The following is a 21,278-nucleotide window of genomic DNA, read 5'->3' as shown; positions in this document are numbered from 1 at the left end:
TCTGGCTGAGAATTCCTTTTTAACTTTCCGTGTGTGCCGGGAAGTTGGGCAGCCTGGATTCCAGAGCAGGGCTCGCTCTGGGACTCCTCTGGCCATCCGCAGTGCTCACCTGACGCGGGTGCTGTGCACGGTAACCCCTGCGGGAGCCGGCCTGCGGAGCTTTGTTTGCCCAAACCGCCGCTCCTGACGCTAAATGCGTTTCCCAGCCAGGCTGCTGCTCCGGAGCCCTCACCTGGAGGGGGTGTCTGCGCAGTGTTAATCTCAGGCTGTGTTTACAGCCCGGGAACATGACAGGTTCTCTCCTTCCCTGCGGTTTCCGTGTGCACAGCTCATTAGATACTCTAATGCAGCAGGAAGCCCCTCTCGACTGAGAATTCCTTCTCGTATATTTAGCAAACTTTTGACTGCTTCCTTTCAAAAGAGACTGAAGGACATATTTTCGTAGGAAGAGGGTGAGACTCACAAAGCACGATCTACAGTCACGTTTTTCTGTGGGGAACTACGGAGCAGAGGAGGAGGAATCACCCGCAATTCTCTCTCCTTCTCCCCCGCGCCTCCCTCCCCTCCCCTCCCGTCCCGTCCCTCCCCCACGCCCATACAACCATAACACGGGATGAGCGCGCTCCAAAATACAGCTGCAGAGCCTTCCCTCTCTTCCGGTCTTCTTCCCCTTGGCAAGGGGGAGGGGGGGGGCAAGAAGGGAGGATGAGGATGGAACCACCCTCGTGTGGAACTGATGTTTTGACTCCGCCATCCGCAGGCTGTTCAGAAAAGCCTGCACGCACGGTGTCAGAGTTAACCCAGCCAGAGCTCGCTCACTGCTCGCGGGAGAGACTCAGAGAGGGAACAGGGAGGCATCATCTCCTGGTCTGGATGGTTCCATGAATGAAAGCCAAGGCTTGTGGGGTGAGAGGGAAAGGATGACTGAGGTTACGAAAGAGAGCATCGCACTTCGACTGCAATCCCCAATGTTCATTAAGATCCCCATTAAGAGATAAATTTTACAAACATACATAGTTTTGTATGAAATGAAAGGATTTCCTCCCCATTAGAAATCACGCTGGAGACAACTCCATGTGCTCCAAATTAGGTACGGTCGGAATGAATATTTTAATTAATTAATGATAAATAAGCCAGGCACTTTCCTTGAACTGAGTTACCGTTTCCTTCCTCAGCAGCAGTGGGATGTGTTCACTGTGCTGTGTGTGTTCATGTACTTGTCCAGGCTTTGGTTTTGATTTCTGTCTCTCATTTTTGAACCTGTCCCTCAGATGATCAGTTACAACACATGTCCTTAACCACGGATTTCCTCATGTTTGGCTGCTCCGACGTGGGAGAGGGGAGGGAGGAGGGGGAGAATAAACAGATTAACATACCCAGACCCCTGGCAGGATGTTCTGAGAAATAAAAAGAGGGGAGAGAAGGAAGAATTCACACAAAAATAGAAGCCCACGTAGATTGGCCATATATGGAGTACCGGGGACTTCAGAGGGATACCCTCTTCGGACCACCCCTTTGGCGGAGGAAATCGCTGCTGCGGGAGGGTCCCTGCCCCCTGGCCGGGCGGTCGGGCCGCAGCCGCCCCCAGCCCCCTGCCCCGACCCCGGCCGCGGGGAGGCGGCGGCGGGAGGCGGCGGGCCGGCTGCGGGAGCGGTGCGGCGGCGATGACTCAAACCCGCCCGGCCCGCTCTGCCCCCTCCCGCTCCCCCCGCCGGGGAGGGCTATTAAAAGCTGCTGACGTAGGAGCGGACGGCCATCTTTGATGAGGGCACGGCTCCCGATCCATTGAAGAAGGAGACCCGCGGAGGTCAGCAGCCTCCTGTCCTTGCCTCCCATCCAGCTGCGGCACCGAGCCACCGACCCCGCCGAGCCGCGCTCCGCCAGCCCAGGTAAAGGTGGCACACACCGCGGGCACCGGCTCAGCGGGGGAGGGGGCCGTATTGCCGGTAATGAAATGGAGAAATAGCACATATTTAAAGTGGGACCCGTTCGGCTTTTTGTCTCCAGCCTCTGGCTGCTGCGGGCACAGAAAAAGGCAGGGAGAAGGGGGTGATTTCGCCGCCAGCCTCATGGCCGGCTGGAGCCAGGGAGGCAGCCAGGCTGTGCCTCTCGGCCGTGCGGGCGGCAGGAGGCCGGCGGGGAAGGCAGTGTTGGAGGAGAAGGGGAAGCAGCGCCATTCCCGGCTCCGAGCGGGGAGAAGCGTGTGCGGCGCTCTGCGCTGCTGGGCCGGCCCGGGCTGTGCCGCCCCGGGCACTGCAGCGCCCGCAGCGCGCCGGGCTGAGGCGGAGCATCAGCACCGCGGACAGCGGGGCCCGAGCGGCGCCGGGAGGGGACGTGCGCCCGTGTCCGTGTGTCTGACCGTGTGTCTGACCGTGTGTCCGAGTGTGTGCTCAGCACGGCGGACAGCGCCGGGCCCGAGCGAGACGATGAAGGGACGTGTGTCTGTGTGTCCGTGTGTGTGCTCAGCACCGCGGACAGCGCAGGGCCCGCGCCGGGACTGGGGAGTTCGAGCTGTCTGTGTCTGTGTGTGCATGTTCAGCACCGCGGCAGCGGAGGCGGCCGTGCTGCAGAGCCCTGCGGCTCCGCGCCCCCCGCCCCGGGGCTGCCCCCCCGGACACGGGACTGGGAAGCGATTCCCGACTGGCGAGCGGCGGTGCTCCCTCATTCCAGGACAGGACCGCGGGCAAGCGCAGTTATGGCTCTGTAGCTCTGAGCGACAAGAGAGAGAAATAAAATTTTAAAAACAAAAAGCAAGCAAGCAACAACAACAGCAAAAAGCAAATAACATCAGTTGCTGCAATTAATCGGCGCTCGGCATTTGGGCCTCTCTCCCTGAGCGGTGTCTGTGCAGGGAAGCGGGGGTTACATAACGCCCAGCCCGCGGGTCCCCCCGCGCCAGGCGCTGTCCGCAGGGAGCACGGGCAGCCCCCCGGGGTTCCCGCAGCCGCGCTCCGAGCCCGCGGGCGCCGCTGCGCCGTGACACGGGGACACGGGCCCGCGCCGCCCCCCGCCGGCCCCGCGCTGCGGAGCGGTGCGGAGCCGCCGCCTTATGTAACGCGGGCTGCCCCGTCACGGCTGCTGGCCCCGGCTCCCCCGGCGCCGCCGGCGCTCCCTCCGCCCGTCCTCTCCGCTCCCCGGCACCCCAGCCGCCCGAACGCCTCGCTGCGGTCCCAAGTTGGTAACTTCGCTGGGTTTTTTTCCTGCGGGGCGAATAAACAAGGGGAGAAAGGGGGATTGGGCTGCGTGTCCAGACACTGCGCTGCGTAGCTGCGTCAAACCGGAGCCGCGGGATCTGCCAGATTTACGTGCCTGGCCTGAATAATTGCTGGTTTCGTTCCCAGCTGAAGAACGGGGGCCGGGGGGGAAATGGGGGGCTGGCCTGCGGCACTGCCCGGGGGTGGCAGAGCAGCCCCTGGACCCAGACCCGTTTGCTTCCAGCCCCGGCCGCAGCATCTGCAAGGACATGCCTGTCCCACACCCCCTCCTGGTCCTAGCTCTGGGCATGGAGCAGCTCCCCCACTGATCAGCACGAGGATGGTGTGGGGCAGCCTCCCTGCGGGCGGCAAGGGGAGGGATGGAGCCATCTGGGAGATGAGTGCTCCGGTGGGAATGGCTGGGGAAGGGGCTCTCTCCTGGGCCCCCAGCCACCTGCACATCCCTGCAAAGAAGCCAGTCCAGGAAGAAGCAGCAGTGGTTTTCCATTGCTGCAACATCGCGCAGAGCAGGTCAGCCAGGAGGTGACTGCTGAAGAGTTTGGCTCCTAGGATGGGTGCCAAAAGGATAACAGAAGTGACCAAACCAAAGATGCAGGCAGGCCTGATTGACAAAAGCAAAAGCTTGAGGCTGCCTCTGAAGTCAAGAGGAGTTGCAGAAACTCAGCACCTTACAGTACCAAATGTAGCTAGATAGCAACCCCCAAATAAATGCAGCTTAACTTTGTTTCCACAGCTAACTAGAAAATGAGAGTGGCATTTCCAAGAGCTCTCGGGACCAGGCTGTGTGTCCATTGAATTCATGGGGGCAGTGAAAGAAAGAACAGCAGAATCCAGGCAGTGTGAACCCTCAAAATACATCTAATGAGATGCAGCTCCACTTCCCAGATTTATTGCACTGGAGGTGGGAGATGCTTTTCAGGTCAAGGGAAAGCTTTTCATTTTTCTCCCTATGCTTTAGGTATGGCAACAAATGGCAAGATGAAAGTGTTGAGGCAAATAAAGCACGGTCTCTGCCTAGTGCTTGCACTGCTTTAACTGCACGAGGTAACGAAACAAAACACTTTTCCTGTCAGTGGGAACAACTTCAGCGATTTGTACGTCTGTGTGTCACAGGGCTACAGTTGCTGCGTTTGTAGCAGCCCTCAGGGAAAAATAGAAAGTGTATGGCATGGTGTAGGGCTCAGTTTGCTAATGATTTCTTCTCTCAGGAACGAAGAACAGAAACTGTTTTCCCTTTACCTTGGCTTGTTGTCACACAGTTACTCTTTCTTTTGCATTTTTTCCCCCTAAATCTCTGTCATAATGTTTTATAACATAAGGAGGGCACTTTCATCTGTACATATTTATATGCACACACGCACTCATTTCAGAGATTTCCAGGTTCTAGGCTGGGTAACACCACAACAGATGCAGGCCGACTTTGCAGCATTCACTGGGCAGAGTGCATTTTTCTGTCTATGGAGTTCCATGCCCTGCTACCAGTGCAGCCACCTTTGGGCTGGGCCAGTGCCAGGCAATCTGTAACAACAGCCTTGCTCAAGCATTTCAGAGCTTTAGAGTCTAAGGCAGACAAGAATAATGTGTTGCTGGAGAGCTGCTGCAGGATGCACTTCTCAGGCAAATCGTGATTACCTCTAGGAAGCTGGGCTTTGGAGCAGGCATAGGGCTCGTCTATCTACTCCTGGGAATGCTGGATATAGTTTGTCAAGGCTGTAAGTTGTCGCAGAATAGTTTATTTTTTAGCTTTTTCTTTCTGAACCTCCAACGGTCTGTTTTTCATTAGTTACAATACACTCTGGCTTTCTTGCCTACTGACCTTGCAGATTCAGTTTCCTGCACTGTATTGCAACAAGCACTTTCTCCAAAACACACAAGTTATATTCCTAGTTCTTGTCTGTCACTGCTATGTTACTCCCTCCACAAATGCTCAGACACACACAAACACCCACCAGCAAAATCTGCCTCTTATCTGATCATGATTTTCAATATGCTGTCCCACATCCCACTACATTTTCTAGGACTTTCCACCAAGCACAAAGACAAGTCAACTGCACAGGTTCAAAATTGTTCATTCTTGCTTTGTAATAGCCCCAAGGCTGACACTGCAAGACCCAAAAGTGGATCTGAGTGGCCTTGAGGAAGTGTCTGAACCACTTGCCCTGCTATTTTAGGAGGAAATTTAGCTTTGCTCTTGCATCTTTCATCTTGTTCACTTGGTATTTGCTCATCACCTCGTACTCACCTACAATCCTCTTTTAATTCCTGCTAAAGATCACCAGGATGAAAGAAACACATCAGGAGCATTAGGACCCTGATGTGAAGGGTGATGAGTGTCACCTTCTGATTTTGATTATTCCAGCAGGTCTAATCCAAAGTCAGTTGGAATCAAGGAAAATACTTTCCTACATCATTCTGTGGGACTTATAGAAGAATATTTAGCAGTTTGGATTTTTCAAAGGGAAACAAATTCTGTGTACATATTCCCTCTGAAATATACTAGCTCTAGTGATTCTAAAGAGAATGTAATATTGTGTTATAACCTTTTCATTTTTTTTCTTCTTTTCTTTTTTTTTTAAATAATAAGAGACATGGTTTCTCTCACTGGAGAAAGTTGAATTCTACTATAGGCACAGGGAGGAGAAGAGGGAAACACTAAGTAATTAATCATGGCTGTTCCTGGCCTTTTAGAGCTGAATGTTAGTGCTGACCAATCTGTGCTCTGTCTAGCTATTTAGGAGATTTTTTAATTTTCCTTTAGAGCTAACAGTGCTCTGTTTCACCTTTTGAATGGGGTGTAACTTATTATTTGGCCCCACTGTCAATGGGTGTGAAGTGGCACAACTGAGTGCTGTGCTACTCTACAGGCCGATAATCTTTCAAGCTGGGACTCCTTGTTTGTGTTTTAAGTGAGAAACGGGTCTATTTGGAGCAGCTCTTGTAAAGAAAGAGCTCATTTGAGATGCTGCCCTCCCAAAGCCCATCCCTGTTTTTTCCCAGCCTGCTGTCAGTGTTGCAGACCCTGCCGGCCAGGCTGCCTCAGCAGGGCTGCCAGGGAGCAGGGATGAGCAGCAGAGCAGGAATCCTGCCTGTTACGCCTCTCTTTCAGGCTGGGTTCTGCTGCACTCTGCTGGTACATAACACCAGCAGAACTTGAATGTGGTGAAAAACCCAGGACACAGCTGAGTTTTTCCTAAAGGCACAGTTGTGTGCAGAAAAAGGTCAGAAATTCCTAGCTGTAGCCATTAATTGTTCTTTCAGGCTGGGGAGTAGGGTGAAATTTTCCTGCATTCCACTAAGTGCACAGGAAAATTAGGCTTCTTCCTCAAGTTTTTAAAAGGCAATATTCTTAATGGCTGAGACATTGTATTCATAGAGTTGCAATATGAAAGAACAGAGGCAAAGCCAAGTCTCCCTGTACAAGTGTCCAAAACTGAACAAGAGGAACTGTTCTTATATGTTTTCACTATAATTATAGTTTTCCTTGTGCTTTTGTTATGACCAAGTTTTTGTGCCAGCATTTACAGGTAGAATCCATGAGCAAAATGAGAGTTATCATAGACTATGGCAGTGCTCGTGACTAAAATTTGTATCCTAGACAATACAAAAGGATGCCTCATGTAGGTGATTTGTGAAATTAATGCAAGATTTGCTATTTCTTCTTCAAAACCTACAAACTATCAGGGAGTTGCACATCCAAGACACTGCAGAGTCCTTGGTAGGGCACATTTGTAATTCTGCATTGATCTCTTCCATCTCCCACATTTTCTCATAGCATTCCCTTGCTGAAAATCCCAGTAAATCTCCAAATACTTTCACTGTCACTTGTCTGTCAAAGAGACTAGGAGTTTAGATTGAAAACTAAAACTGATCATTTCCCAGCTCAGAGTTCATCATGCTGTATTTATTTGTTATATTTACCCTCCACCCAAAGGAGAGGAATTCTGTTCCTGAATTGCAACACAGTCATAGAAGTAGTAGTAATTGTATTTTTCCTTTTGTATAAAACAGTTATTTGGAAGATTTGGCAACCTCTCCTTTGGTTCCTTTTCCCACTCCTGGAAATTATAGCTCCCAGTGGAACTGTGCAGATGCCTGTTCCTTGATCTGTCTTACAGAGGTAAATATATTTCCTCCAGCTACTCTAAAAAACTTCATGAAACAAAAGTATACTTCTTCAAAAGAGCTCATCTGTCAAAATAGTGTTACCATTCACTGATTCTTTTTTTAAACAGGAACAGAAGTCTCCCATGCATATTTAAGCATTTTTTAAAATAAAAGGTACTAAAATTAGCTTCACTATGCTTGAGATGGAAATTAAAGTTCTCTTTCTCCTCCCTGAGCTAGTATTTCTTGTTCAGTCTGGTCCCATTCACATCCTCAGGCTCCTCAGCATTTACCTCGCAGGAATTTAGCCAAGCTTGCATTCTGCAGGCATCAGGGAGCTGCTGCTTGGTGCAGCCAAGCACTGCTGCTGCTGCTGCCTGCACCCTGTGCACAGCCAGGCACCCTGTGCACCCCCTGGGCACAGGGTGCCTGGGCAGGCTCAGGGCTGCCTGTGCCCCTGGCAGCGAGTGCCACGGTGAGGGAGCAATTCCTGTTCTGTTTGTTGGGCAGAAAGCAGCAGGAAGGTGCTGACAATTAATTGGACTGGAGATATTCAGTAACATCTGAACTTCAGCTGTGGGGGTTGGGGATTAAAACTCCAGGACTGCACGTAGGATATCTAGATTCAGGTGCAAGTATCACACATTAAATAAACGTTACCTTTGCCAAGTGCCTGAATTGCCTCCTGCCTCCATTCATAGAAGAAAAAGCTGAGATTAAAACAACTTCTAATTTACATCCCTTAGCTTCAGATATCAGACAAGTACCCCTTACCTTTGAAAAGATATTTTTATTAATATTAGGGTATAGCAGTTTCCACTGCCTGAGGGTGGTGACCTAAATTCTAAATGCAACATTCTCCCAACAAAGATGGTTGTCATTTACCTAGAATTTGACAGGGTGTTACCCATGATTGTTCCCTTCAGGTTAATAAAGGGCTTGGCTGGAAGATGCCATGTAAATCCCGACTATTGCTGTTGCATTGACAATAGCGAGAGAAGAACACGCTCTCAGAGCAGAAGGTGGATGAAACACGATGAAACACTGATGCGTTTGCTCGTGCATTACACAAGACCAGGACTTTGCCAGAGCCCTGTGTTCCTCCAGAGCTGCACTGAGCTGCAGGGGAGAGCGGGACTGAGCCCTCTCCCTTCAGCAGCACCGATTCCAAACCAGTAACACGACAGCTGAACATGCAGCCCAGTTATGTTCTGTGAATAATTGAGTATTTCAGCCAAACATTTGCTTTTCCAGAGAGCATTCACCTAAGTGACACTCAAGGATGTGAAAAGCCCTCAAGAAACAAACCAAGGTATGCAAACCCAATTAAACTGGAATTCACTGCAGCTTCCAACAAGCAGTTCTCCCCAGGGAAGTGCTTGTTTTATTTGCACAGCTCTATGGAGACAGGTACTGGTTGCAGAGCTTACTGAAGGATTTCCTGCCGCTTTTCTGCCATTAAAATCCTGTTCTTGGGATACGCAATTCGCAATTCCTGAAAATGTAGGTCTTTCATTGTACCAAGGCAGAGGCAAGAGGCAGAAAGGCCAAGAGCAGCAGAGGAGTTTGAGATGGTGCTGGATGAGTGCAGAAACGGATTGTGTGGTGTGGCTGGTGGTGGTCACAAGAGACTGGACTTGATGAGGCAGCGAGTCTCCTCAAGTCTGATGTTCCTACGAGGTTTGCTTATTTAACAGAAGAAAAGAGAGGAGGGAAAAAAAAGCTTGGATGGTTCTTTGCTGTCAGTTTAGTTTATTTTAGAGATGAGCACGTCAAGAGACAGTGGAAAAACCCCTCGAGGCGCCAGGAATGCACTAAGTATAATTGAAAATGCTCTAGACTGCCTTTGTAATGCGGCAGGGCCATCTGCAGGCTTTAGATTTTCAATATTAGCAAGGCATTTTTAAAGCATTGTGTTGTCTTGTTCCCTTTTTCTTAATTAACTGTTTTAAATAGTATAAAATAGCTGCTCCTGAAGCAACTTGCAGGCTGTGAGGATCATTTTCTAAGCCTGGTAAACAAGAACAGGTGTGTGACTCTAACAGGTTGACAAATAAGAACGCGAGAGAGCTGCCAACGTCACACAAAAGGTCCCCAATTTCCAGATTAATGCCCAGGGCACTTAAGGTTAGAGTATTAAGCAGGCTGATAGAGGGTAGCATGTGACAGAAGAGCCGAGCAGCAGGTCTCATCCTCTGGAGGCCTCAATAGCTGCGCTGTCTTTTATTTTTCTTGGAGTTTGGGGTCTCCTCCCCAAACTCCAAGTCCTACCTCAACTTCTGCAGCCTCAGCTGTCTGCTCTCATCATGTTCCCCAAATGACCTGAGGGAAACCACCCTCTCAAGAGAAGGAGATGCAGAGAAAGACCCTTTTCAGCCCCATTTAGGACAGGGGCTTGGTATGGACAGACAAGGCTTTACAGGCAATGGGCAACCCAGATCACAGAGGGATTACAGGGAAAGAGCAGGAAGACAGGAACACAGCGCAGGTGGAGATGAAGAGCTCACTCTGTCTCAGCTACAAGGACCCCAGCGCTTCCCTCTCCTTTGACTGGGTCATTGAGTAAGAGGCCAGAAGAAGTTACCCATCAGTGAACTGAACCCCTTATAAAACAGAATCTCCCACAGGCTGCAGCGTTTCTCTGTCTTAACTGCTTCTCCAGCAGTACAATATTCCAGCTTTGCTTTCAGAAATTGCCCACAGTGAAGAATGTGACAATATATGTTTTTTAATTGAACAGTGAAATCCAATAAATTCTTTATTGTGGATGCAAGCATTTATCTGCAATGTCATTAAACTGCTATTTAGATTGATGAACAGCTCTGCTGCTGCTACACTGGGATTTTCCAATGGTTACCCCTACTCCTTTATGGAGTAACATAAAGGAACTTGCTTTCCTCTTTAGAGTTCAAATTCTTAAGAGCTCCATTCTTTCCCAGTAAGGATCCCATATTTCTGTCCTTTCCTTGCCTGCAGAAAGCCTTTACTTGCACCTAGAACTTTATTCACAAAACTTTTAAAAGAATCCTCAGACTGGCAGGTGAAGAGATAAAACACTGCTCCAAAGGCCAGGACAGACACCATGATGCTGGAAATTAGATGTTCAAGCACAAAATGAGACTCCAACACCGTTTAAAGATTTCCGTTTCTTTACCTTCTTTTAGTATTCTGTTTTTGCAGTGACATTTCCAAGAAATGTGGTGTACACTCAGCTGTTCTCCAGACAGAGTTCTTCCATTCATGCCTGCAGTCAGAATATGTTTCTCAAAACAACCACCTTCCTGCAGCAGGGAAGTCAGAGACCTTTCAAAATTTAACCAGGCTCTCCAGTATTGTCAAACACAGTAGGCCAGTTCCTGGGCTTAGAAGAGTTGCTTTATCTAAACCAAAAAATGATCCACTGAACCAATATGGATGAAGAATAGGACAAGAGGACAAAATCCAGAATGAATAACTAGGGGAATGAAAAATACCCCAATAAAGCACAAACACAAATGCAAAAAAAAAAAAAAACCAAAACAACAAAACACAAAGGCCAGCAGACTCAAATAAGAGAAAGTACAAGATGGGCTTTTTGTTTAATTCTCTTTCTTGCTGTTCTTTCCCTACGAGCACGCCATTAACAATTACCTAGACTTAAAAAGTAAATGTCACTCCTCAAGTTTTTGATAGAGTCATTTTAAAGGTGTCCTGAAGCGTTAGGTTATAAAACAGTCTCACTCCCCTTAGCAGCCACAACCTCGTGTTCCATCTTTGCATTTCACAATGCAGAGCAAGTGGAGAGGTGCATCCTTACTCCTAGTGTCAGTTTTATAGCACATACGGGCAGCAGGATGATAGGATTTGTGAGCAGTGTCTCCTGTAGTTGGTGTTTCAGAGACAAACAGCAGATCAGAAGGATAACAACTGCTACCCACTCACTGCGGTGCTGGAGATGTGCACTTGCTCTGCAGCACTTATATTGAAAAGAAAAGCAAAGCAGCGTTTGTGATATCACAAAGCAGAGACCAGACATTTTCCTCTTGCTAGAAATTCTAAAAAAGACCCTCTTTTCAAGTGTGTTAGAAATAGAAGCCTGTTTCAGAAGAGACATGAAGTCATCAGTGCAAATTAATAGCACCAGATGGGGGGTTAAGTTGCTGCCTCCCAGCTGAAGACATGCGAGGGAATGGAAGTGGTAGACTGTAAGGAAGGGATCCTCAGAAGGGAGGAGATGCCACTGCAAGCTGGGATTTGTGAACCTCCTGCCTGTGCTTGTAAGCAGGTGCTCAGAGGAGTGGTTTTATGGGCTGCAGCCAGGGGGAGAAGGGAACAGTCACGGCCATTTTGGAGATCCTGTCTCCTGGTGAGGATTGTACTGCTTTGCCCGGGACAAGCTGTCCAGTAGGACAAGCTGCCATGGAGTATGGTGGGGCCTGGTCTCCTGAGCTGGCACACAGACAGGGAGCTCACCAGAGCAATCACAGAAATGTGGCTGTGAGCTGGGATTGTGTGGCGAGGTTTGGGGGGGATACAAGGGGCAAATTCAGTGAGAAAGTGCCAGAACCTTCCCCTGGGTTCAGTGGAGCCGGTGCCAGCTGGCTCCAAGCTGGACCCGCTACTGGCCAAGGCTGGGCCTGTGAGCGATGGCGGCAGCGCCTCTGGGATAACAGATTTAACAGGGGGGACAGCCTGCGCAGGAGTGACTGCAGCCAGAGGGAGAGTGAGGAAATGTAGGAGGAACAGCTCTGCAGACACCAAGGCCAGTGAAGGAGGGGGAGGAGGTGCTCCAGGTGCTGGAACAGACATTCCCCCACAGCCTGTGGTGCAGACCGTGCAGCCCATGGAGGTTCCCAGGGCAGCAGAGATCCACCTGCAGCCCATGGAGGAGACCCATGCCAGAGCAGGGGGATGCCCTTACAGGCTGTGACCTCATGGGAAGCTCGCACTGGAGCAGGCTCCTGGCAGGACCTGTGGACCCAGGGAGAGAGGATCCCACACTGGAGCACGTTTGTTGGCAGGACTTCTGATCCTGTGGGGAACTCATGCTGGAGCAGCCTGTTCCTGAAGGATCACAGCCATGGAATGGCCCCAGGCTGGAGCAGCCTGTTCCTGAAGGATCACATCCATGGAATGGCCCCAGGCTGGAGCAACCTGTTCCTGAAGGATCACATCCATGGAATGGCCCCAGGCTGGAGCAGCCTGTTCCTGAAGGATCACAGCCATGGAATGGCCCCAGGCTGGAGCAGCCTGTCCTGAAGGATCACAGCCATGGAATGGCCCCAGGCTGGAGCAGCCTGTTCCTGAAGGATCAATGGTCCCAGGCTGGAGCAGCCTGTTCCTGAAGGATCACATCCATGGAATGGCCCCAGGCTGGAGCAGCCTGTTCCTGAAGGATCACATCCATGGAATGGCCCCAGGCTGGAGCAGCCTGTCCTGAAGGATCACAGCCATGGAATGGCCCCAGGCTGGAGCAGCCTGTTCCTGAAGGATCACAGCCATGGAATGGCCCCAGGCTGGAGCAGCCTGTCCTGAAGGCTCACAGCCATGGAATGGCCCCAGGCTGGAGCAGCCTGTTCCTGAAGGATCACAGCTATGGAATGGCCCCAGGCTGGAGCAGCCTGTTCCTGAAGAACTGCACCCTGGGGAAGGGGACCATGCTGGAGTAGATCAGGAAGAAACACAGTCCATGGGAAGGACCCAGTTGCAGAATTTCATGGAGGACTGTCGCCCATGGAAGGAATCCCAGGCTGGAGCACAGGAAGAGTGTGAGGATTCTCCTCTGAGGAGGAAGGAGCAGCAGAGGCAATGTGTGATGAACTGACTGCAGTCCCCATTCCCTGCTGGAGGGAGAAGGTAGCAAATTGGAACTAAAGTTGGGCTGAGGAAGGAGGGAGGGGTGGGGGGAAGGTGTTCTAAGATTTGGGTTTATTTCTCACTGTCATACTCTGATTTGATTGGTAATAAATTCAGTAACTTTTCCCAAGCTGGGTTTGTTTTGCCTATGACAGAAATTGGTGCATCACCTCCCTGTCCTTATCTTGACCCACAAGGCTTTTGTTGTAATTTCTCTTCCCTGTCCTGTTGAGTTATGGCTTTGGTGAGCACTTGGCATAATCAGGGCTGACCCATCACAGGCTGTTGAGCTGGGACAGCACTAACTGCCAGAGCAATGGGGAGTTTTGTCAGGAATACTCCAGGTTTAAGGGTGTTGTTACTGAAAGAAGGGCAGTTCTTACACTAAGAGAGCAGCTCTTTAACACAGGCACTTCTCAAAACATTTCAGTGGAAGAGGAAGATCTGTTTGGCCATAATTAGGCCCTTTTTAACTATCTCTGGACACAGTAACAAAGGAGCCTGTTCACAAAGCAAACATCTGGAGTTCAAACTCTTCAATAACACACAGCTGCATTATACAGAGGACAAGCTGTGGAGCTGCTCCTCCTTTCCATGGAAGTGCAGTGTGCAACTGGAGCACACAGTGCACAACAGAGGCTCAGCAAGCCTTGGACACCATTCTTTACACCCCCAAGGAAACAGGGCTGCAGCTGTGCTCCTTTACACTGCATAGAAACCAACAGCAGCAGCCCTCCCTGAATCTCAGAGCCAGCAGTGACTGAATTCTGCCTGAGACACTGCAGAAAGTTACACACACACCAACACACCGTGCTTTGTACAAGGCAGGGGTGTGTTGTATTCCATCAAGCCCTGAATCAGTTGAGCATAAGCGCTATTTTGTTATGAGTCACCACCTGTCTCCAGCAGAACATGGTCAGGTCCTCTCTCCAGCACTGCAGAGCAGAGCTGACTCACCTCTGCTGCATCTGTTCTTTCAGTCCAGCACAGAGGCAGGGCTGAGCAAAGTGGCTCATCAGCACCTCAGCCATCACGTGGCTGAGGTACGCCCGAGGGATGACGCACCTGAAGAAATCAGAGAGCAATTTGCAGAAAACTAATTATATAGTGAAATCCCCATCATTTTCTGTGCTCTGGGAATGCTCAGCACGAATTTTGATTTCCTTGGCTTCCTCTTCATCTGAAATTATTTGATGAGTCTTTCTTCAGAAAAAAAATCTCTGGATCTTCAGACAGCTCACTGCACACCTTGAGGCTCAACCTGTACTGCATTCCTTCCATGTTGTCCCAAGGGCTTCCTGCCCCCTTACTGAGTGTCCAAGCGCTGCAGGTGTGAGAAGGTGTGGGAACAGTGAAAAGCTTGTGCTTCAAATTCAGAATTTGCTCTCTCTGAATATTCCTAATTAAGTATTTCAAAAAATGCTATTTTGGCAAGCATTTTTTCCTGTAACTTTATCCACAAGATCTGTCACAGAAATCTCAAGAGAGACATGTGAAATAACTTTGTTTTGAGGCTATTAAAATGCAGAATCGCAGCTGGATGTATGCTGATCCCATTTCCCCAGCTGAGCTATCACATTCACCTCTGCAGAAATAGCAACTGTCACAGCAACAGTCACAAGAGATGCAGCCCTCAGAGAATCACACCGAGCAAAGAAAAATATCTAGGACAGTGATTTAGCTTGTCTGGATTAAAATGTTCCTCCTAGATGCTTTAGCGTTGTTGAAAGTCATCCTAAAGGAAGATGATAGGCTGTTCAGGCCTGCCACAAGTAACACAGAGGAACAAATAGTTACTGCAGGAAGGCTAATACAGTATTACACGTGGAAAACTCTAAGCAACTTCCTGGGAATGCTGGAACAAGAACGTTCAACCTGAATTTCAGAAAATCCTTTTCTGTGCTACCATATGTTGGAGTGTGGGGAAAAGACATGAAACTGGCTTTGAACAGTGAGGTATAAAAAGGTTTTGTTCTGGATGACAGCCTCATTTTCACAAACTCATGGTCACTCTGTGGGAGATGGGACACAACAAACAAGGTGCAGGGGATCCCTCTCAGAACAGGAGTGGATTATTTTGAGTTGAGATAGAGATGTGTGATTATTTAAAAATTTTTAACAGAACTGCCAAGACCTGTCTCTCTTGGAAGACAAATGCATGTGGACTTGTGAGGGTCAGCAGCAATCTGGCATTCTTTGGGCAAATGATGCACACTGCAGGACTGCCAGATCCAGATGGACTAAAGGGAAATGTCCAGATGTAACTGCAGATGTCATAGGAAATTAAACCGCTCGCTTGTGCTTGTGATTCAAGAAGTTCCATTTCTAGGTCAGATGACAGCTTAGTTGGCCATTACTGCAAACATCTCTGACTTTTCTTGAAGTTTTCTGCCTAGAACCCGTAAAAAAGCAAAGGACAAGTGCCATTTTCATGGGAAGCACGTTGTAAAGCCATGTGAAGAATTAACTTTATGAAGGTTAATAATGAACTGAGGAAGCCAGTTGGTTGCTAAAGGGTGAGGTTTTAGTAATCAATAAAAAAAGATACATTGACAAAAAGAGCTGCGAATATTTGTTGTCACTGTGAAAGCCAATATTGCCAATTTTGCATATGCAAACATGTAAATATTTATTCTGGTAAACACAAATACTACTGTTTGTTATTAATTAGGTTTTTCACTAACATACCAGTAAAGTTTATTCACCTACTGTGTTGCAGTGTCCTGTTGAATGATATCCTGGTCTAGTTGTGACATAGGGGTCACTGAGAGATTGTTTGTTTAATAAATCAGGCCAGCAAAGAATATGGAAATACTGTTTAATCAATGCTGTTGAAATGAATTTGTTTCAGAATTCTAGCACCTCACTCTGGATAAATGCTTTCATTACTGCTTAAACTAATTAGTATTTCTCACATGAGGACATTTCAATTATATGGTAAAATGTGACATTTTTCAAAATGCAAAATATGGGGGGAAATTTAGTATTTTAGATTAGAAATGTTTTGCATTTTGTACCTATTCCAACCCCTGAGAGAACAGTCCTTCCCTCCAGAAGTAACACAACCTATTGCCTCTGATTTAGTAGATGGCTGACTAAGTGTGTGTGCAGAATGTGTGACAAGGTAGTCAGATCCCCAGGCAGTGAAAACAGAACTTTGATTTGCTGGAGGAAAGAAAAGGAATCATTTCTGTCCAAGCTTTGAAAAAGATGACAGTAATTTTTAGAAATAAATACGTACTTCTTTTTTTCATTTTCTGCAAAGCTTCCATTTACGTAAGAAATGAAGAGTTTTAATCTTCTTAGTAAGCATTTTGATAGCTGTTTGATTAGTTTATAAAATCAGCATATTTCACATTTCCAATGAAATGGGAAACTTTTTACTGTTTCTTTGCTTACTTGTGTCAGTCTCTGTCTGGCACGAGCCTCGTTCAACTCCTGCCAAAGAGTCTCTGCTGATGAATGACATTTGTTCTATTGTTTAGTCCCAAACCCCCTAACACACTTCCACTGATTATAGACTTCAGAGCCAAGAAATACTGACATACAGTCGGAACTGGGGAGAGAAGGGGACTAAGTTTTTTTGTTTGTGCTTTGAAGATGGTAAAAAAGCCTTCCCAGCCTCATAACTTTGGTGACAGAAATGTAATGGAAATGGGAAATTGGATAAGATGAAGCAGATGAAGAGCAGATTGGGCTTCTCATGGCCCAGCCATTTCTGGAGATGTTGCATCAGATGTCTGGGATAATATGGAAGCTGTGGCTGGCAGTGGGTGATGCAGGTTCCTGTCTCTTCTGGAAATGGCATTGAGCAAAATACATGGCCTTGAAACTTATATTGTTTGGAATAGCAGGTGCTGTGCCATGGGTCAGAAAGAAGAATCTCTTTTAAATCAACAAATGGCTGGAGAAATAATATTTTAGCACTGTTGTCCTACCGAATTCTGTGTTTTTACCATGGCATACACTTGTGATGGATCCCTTGTGGCACCCTCTGGCACCTTCTCAAGTCTCAGGCTCTACAAAATTGCCCTCCAGAACAGCTGGAAAAGCTGAGCACAATTCTCCTTTCCCTGGCTTTGCCCACACTCTGTGCCTCTTCTGCCTGTGGGCCTTGGAGAGTCCTAAAGGAAAACATGCTGATAGGAGCTGCTGTTCCCTAGTGGCCTTGGATGGAGCCACCAGGGGCCTGAGGCTACCTGTGATCCTGGGAAGATGGCCAAGGCACTTGCTGGGACGTGACTTTGGGGACACATGGAAGGTCACATTCTGTGACTGCCTTCTGTGTAACTTGATTTGGTCATGTTTAGGGGCTGCCCTGACCCTGGGGGTGGATGACCTCTGAGGGGCAGAGGGCAGGTGTCCACTCTCATTCCTGGCTCTCTGTGAGCAGTTGCTGGTGCCATGAACCTGTGGTGCTCTGCCCACATACCTTCAGTGTGGGGCTCCCCATGCTCCTCAGTGGTTATGGCCTCCGTGTCCTGAGGAGCAGGCAAGTCCCAGTGCTGGGAAGGCAAGGGGAGGGAGAGCACCTAACAACTCATCATTTCTCTGCTTAAATGGGGATAAGCACACACCCTGGGTTTGGGTTTTTTGAGTTTGGTAACTTTTGGGGCAGGGGCCCCTAAGGGCTCTGCTGACAATCTCAGGAGCCAGACAGGCACATTGCTGCTCTGCTAAGCACGGGCAGGAGTTAATCAGCAGTGGAAGGGAGGAAGGAAGGAGCCTTCTCAGCAGCCCAAACATGGCACTTGCCTCACCTAGTCAGGCTTCACTGCCTCCATGACATTAATTTGCTCCTGACCTAACGCTCCCAGCGCTGCAGTTCAACGTGTTTATTAATTCTAGGAATGAGCTTGCAGATGAATTTTATTGTTGCGCTGAGACACAACGAGGTGAAGATATGTGGGTTCTATTCCATTTTCCATGTCTGTGCCATAAAATGTTGCATTTGTGCAGCCTGTATTATTTGTGAGCTTGTATTAGTGCTCAGCTTAAGGCCTATTGAAATGTCCTGGAAATAAAATAGCCTCATTAAGCTTTGGGGTAGATTTTTAAATTCTTGTTCATTTTTCAAGTCACAGGAGGTTGAAGCAGCAAGGCTTGCCAAAGAACTAGGATCCCTGTGTCATGAAAAGTTTCACTAACGTGGCTCAGACACATAAAACTACTGGGAGAAATTTCCCAGTGGATGATCACTCCTGACATTCATCAACTCGTAACAAGATTCATGGGTTGGTCTATTGTTTTCCATCTCTCAGAAGAAGATGGCACAGGTTATTATGGAAACAACCTGCACAGAGTGGACTCATTTTGGGATGTAGAAGAGGAAGTGCCATGTTTCAGTAGCAGAGAGATTTCTTCTACTTGATATTGACCAGCAGGGGAAAGCTCTGCTTTCAGAGAACGATTCTTAAATATGAATAAATATTGATTTTTCATTACAAATAAATATCTGCAATCAGACAACTTAGTCAATATGAGCTACTTTGAAATTCGCCTTATAAGTTAAACTTCGCTTGCCCTGGTTTAATAAGGAATATTCCATTGCTTCAGTAGAAGAGAGATTAATGCCCCTGAGAAAATCTGTGCAGGAGTTTTCTTCCTCACCTTTGCCTGACAAGAAGAAGGATTTTTATGGTTCATTAAAGAGAGTGACCTGTTCCAGGCTCTTAGGGCAAGTCCTCAGAAAAGACAGATTTTAAATCCTTCCCTCAATGAACTCAGCACTAGTTTAGCTCCCCCAGCCCAAGGTACTTCACTGCTTTTCAGCAGTGGAGAAAAAGAGGCATTCAGAGCCCTCCCTCATAAGCTGGTGGCTTTCTTCCTTAAATACAGAATTAATCTAAAATTAATTTCCCATTAATTTGTCAGTTTCAGCTACAGCTACAGTTATTTCCATATGCCAGGACAAAGTTTTAAATCAGGATCTGTATTTTGGGGTTCCTGAAATTCGGATGGGAGCTAAATTTGCTTCCCAGACTGCTGGCAGCTGTCTGCTGGGCACTGATGATGGTTCATGTTCATCCAGGGCCTGTCTGAAGTTTCAGACAGTGATTACCCTTAATGTCTAATGAAACCTGGGGAATTAATTAGTCTTTTTTGTGACTCTGCTCTCCTGAATTACTTAACCTGGATTCAAGGCAGCCTGATGGGCTGGAATGGGGAACCCAGGGCAAAGGGATGGAAATAGATAATCTGTCATCTTGTCATGGTGCATCCCTTCACCTGGGCTTGCACAAACGCAGGGCAGAGCACGGAGCCTCGCCAAAAACTGCATTTCTCCCTCGTCCTGAAGCTGCCCCCTGGTTCGGCGGGGCTCGACGCCGGATGCTGCAGCAGCTGCACACGCTGCACAAGGCTGCACACACTGCACAAGGCTGCACATGCTGCACATGCTGCACAAGGCTGCACACGCTGCACAAGGCTGCACACACTGCAGCAGCTGCACACGCAGCAGCAGCCTCAAATCCCATGGCAGCCTGGCAGGGAGTACCAGCAGGGCTCGCCGCAGACACTGCAGTGCCCTGTGCTCTGCAGGAACCGGGGTGTTGCAAGGAGGAGGCACCCTGGGAAAGGAGGATTTATGGGGGACTGGGGGCAAGGCATCCCACTGCTGCTGGAGCACAGGAACCCAGTGAGGACGGGCAGAAAACATCAGGGCTCACAGCATCCCTGTGAGGAGGGGAGCGCTCCCTTCTCTCTGGCAGCCACCCAGGTCCAAAGTGTAATAAACCCACAAAATGGATTCTTTTTCTTTAAAAATAGACCATGTTCCCCCACAGGCTCCTTAAATAAATCTCTTGGCCCTGTTCTCTCCAGCTGAAGGTCGGCTGGAGGCGCAGCCCTTTCAGTCCAGCACTGGTGTTTCAGCAGGAGAGCAGCGAGCCCGGGGCTGCGGCCACAGATGTGCTGTCTGCCCCATGCACTCTGCTGCTGGACAGCAGCTGGGCTGTCAGCCACAGAGCCCCCAGCTCACAGGAGCTCAAGTACAGTCACAAAGCTTTCTTTAGCCATTAACTGATGTAAGTGACATAAATATTCCCCCTTTCCCTCAACAATGGGTGGGGTTTTTTATTTGCTTGAACAAGGGGTTTTAGTCTACCAGATGGGTCCAGACTCTATGTCCTTGAGAACTGCTCATTAGATGAATTTTCAAAGCTTACAGGAGTAACTTCATTTAAATCTGTGGCTTCCAATCTACCCTTGGGTGAAGTGTGAAGGCAGCAGCTGCACTCCAAGATCTCTTACACCACACCGATTTTCTGCTGTATGTGCTACTGGGGCTTCAGGAAGGAAGGCATCATCTCCCTCCCTTTATTCACTTATTGAAAAATATTTTCAGCATGGTGAAAGCAGTTCAGTCTGAAATATCTGAAATGGGCAATGTTGCTTACAGAAAACCATTTCTGTTTTAGACAGAGAATTGTTCCCACATTATTGTTAGGTCAAGAATAAAGAACCATGGGTTTTTCAGGAATTTAAATTACATAAAATACACAAGTAAACAATGATTGCTTTAGATTTAAATTGGATTACATTCAAATGAAGTTCATGCCCTATCCTGCTGTCTTTACTTACAGGAGTAGTATTTATAAATATATAGTATAGCACGTCAATATTCTTGATTGGAACTTATTTTACTTACAAATGACTTCATTAGCAAGTATTGTTCTTGTCTTCAAAATGTTTCCATTTCTAAAAACCCTCATACATTTTCAGGAGGGGTAGAAGTGATGGGAAAGCTTTCCAAAACTAAAATCAGCTGAAAAAATCAAGGGAATTTGGCTGATACTGAAAGACCAGAGCTCTTCTACCCAAACCTGAAAAGATGGCTCTCTACTGGTGGGTCTCAGAGGAGAGACACATTTACTGAACAGCTGCAGCAAAGCCCTTGGGTGCAGTATGCACTTGAGACACCTCCCCTTGAACGCTGGCTGCTTGGCCACTTAGGAATGTAGAAACACCTTGTGGGCCAGAGCATTTTCTGGTGCCTGAACTCACAAGCTCCAGAGCATCCCAGCCCTAACTCCCAGTGGGACACCTCCAGAAGGCACCTAGGGCTGCTGAACACACCTTTGGGGAAGATGTCCCTCCTGCTCACACATTTCCACTGTGCACGGG

At 48.3% G+C, this 21,278-nt stretch overlaps 1 protein-coding gene across 2 annotated transcripts in view; it reads left to right on the top strand.

Annotated features, from left to right (window-relative positions):
* Positions 1–1,518: 1,518 nt before the first annotated feature.
* The window catches only part of SNAP25 (synaptosome associated protein 25), a 61,723-nt gene continuing 41,963 nt past the window's right edge, over positions 1,519–21,278 (top strand). The window contains exon 1 of one of the 2 annotated variants that reach the window (XM_005486826.4): positions 1,519–1,889. The gene's annotated coding sequence lies outside the window, so the exon portion shown is untranslated. The remainder of the gene's footprint in view (positions 1,890–21,278) is intronic. The other variant, XM_005486825.3, reaches the window with a different exon arrangement.

The sequence above is a fragment of the Zonotrichia albicollis genome, chromosome 3 (assembly GCF_047830755.1).
Source record: "Zonotrichia albicollis isolate bZonAlb1 chromosome 3, bZonAlb1.hap1, whole genome shotgun sequence".
Taxonomy (NCBI): Eukaryota; Metazoa; Chordata; class Aves; order Passeriformes; family Passerellidae; genus Zonotrichia; species Zonotrichia albicollis.
Note: the sequence above shows the minus strand (reverse complement) of the source record. Positions and strands in the feature narration are given on the sequence as shown.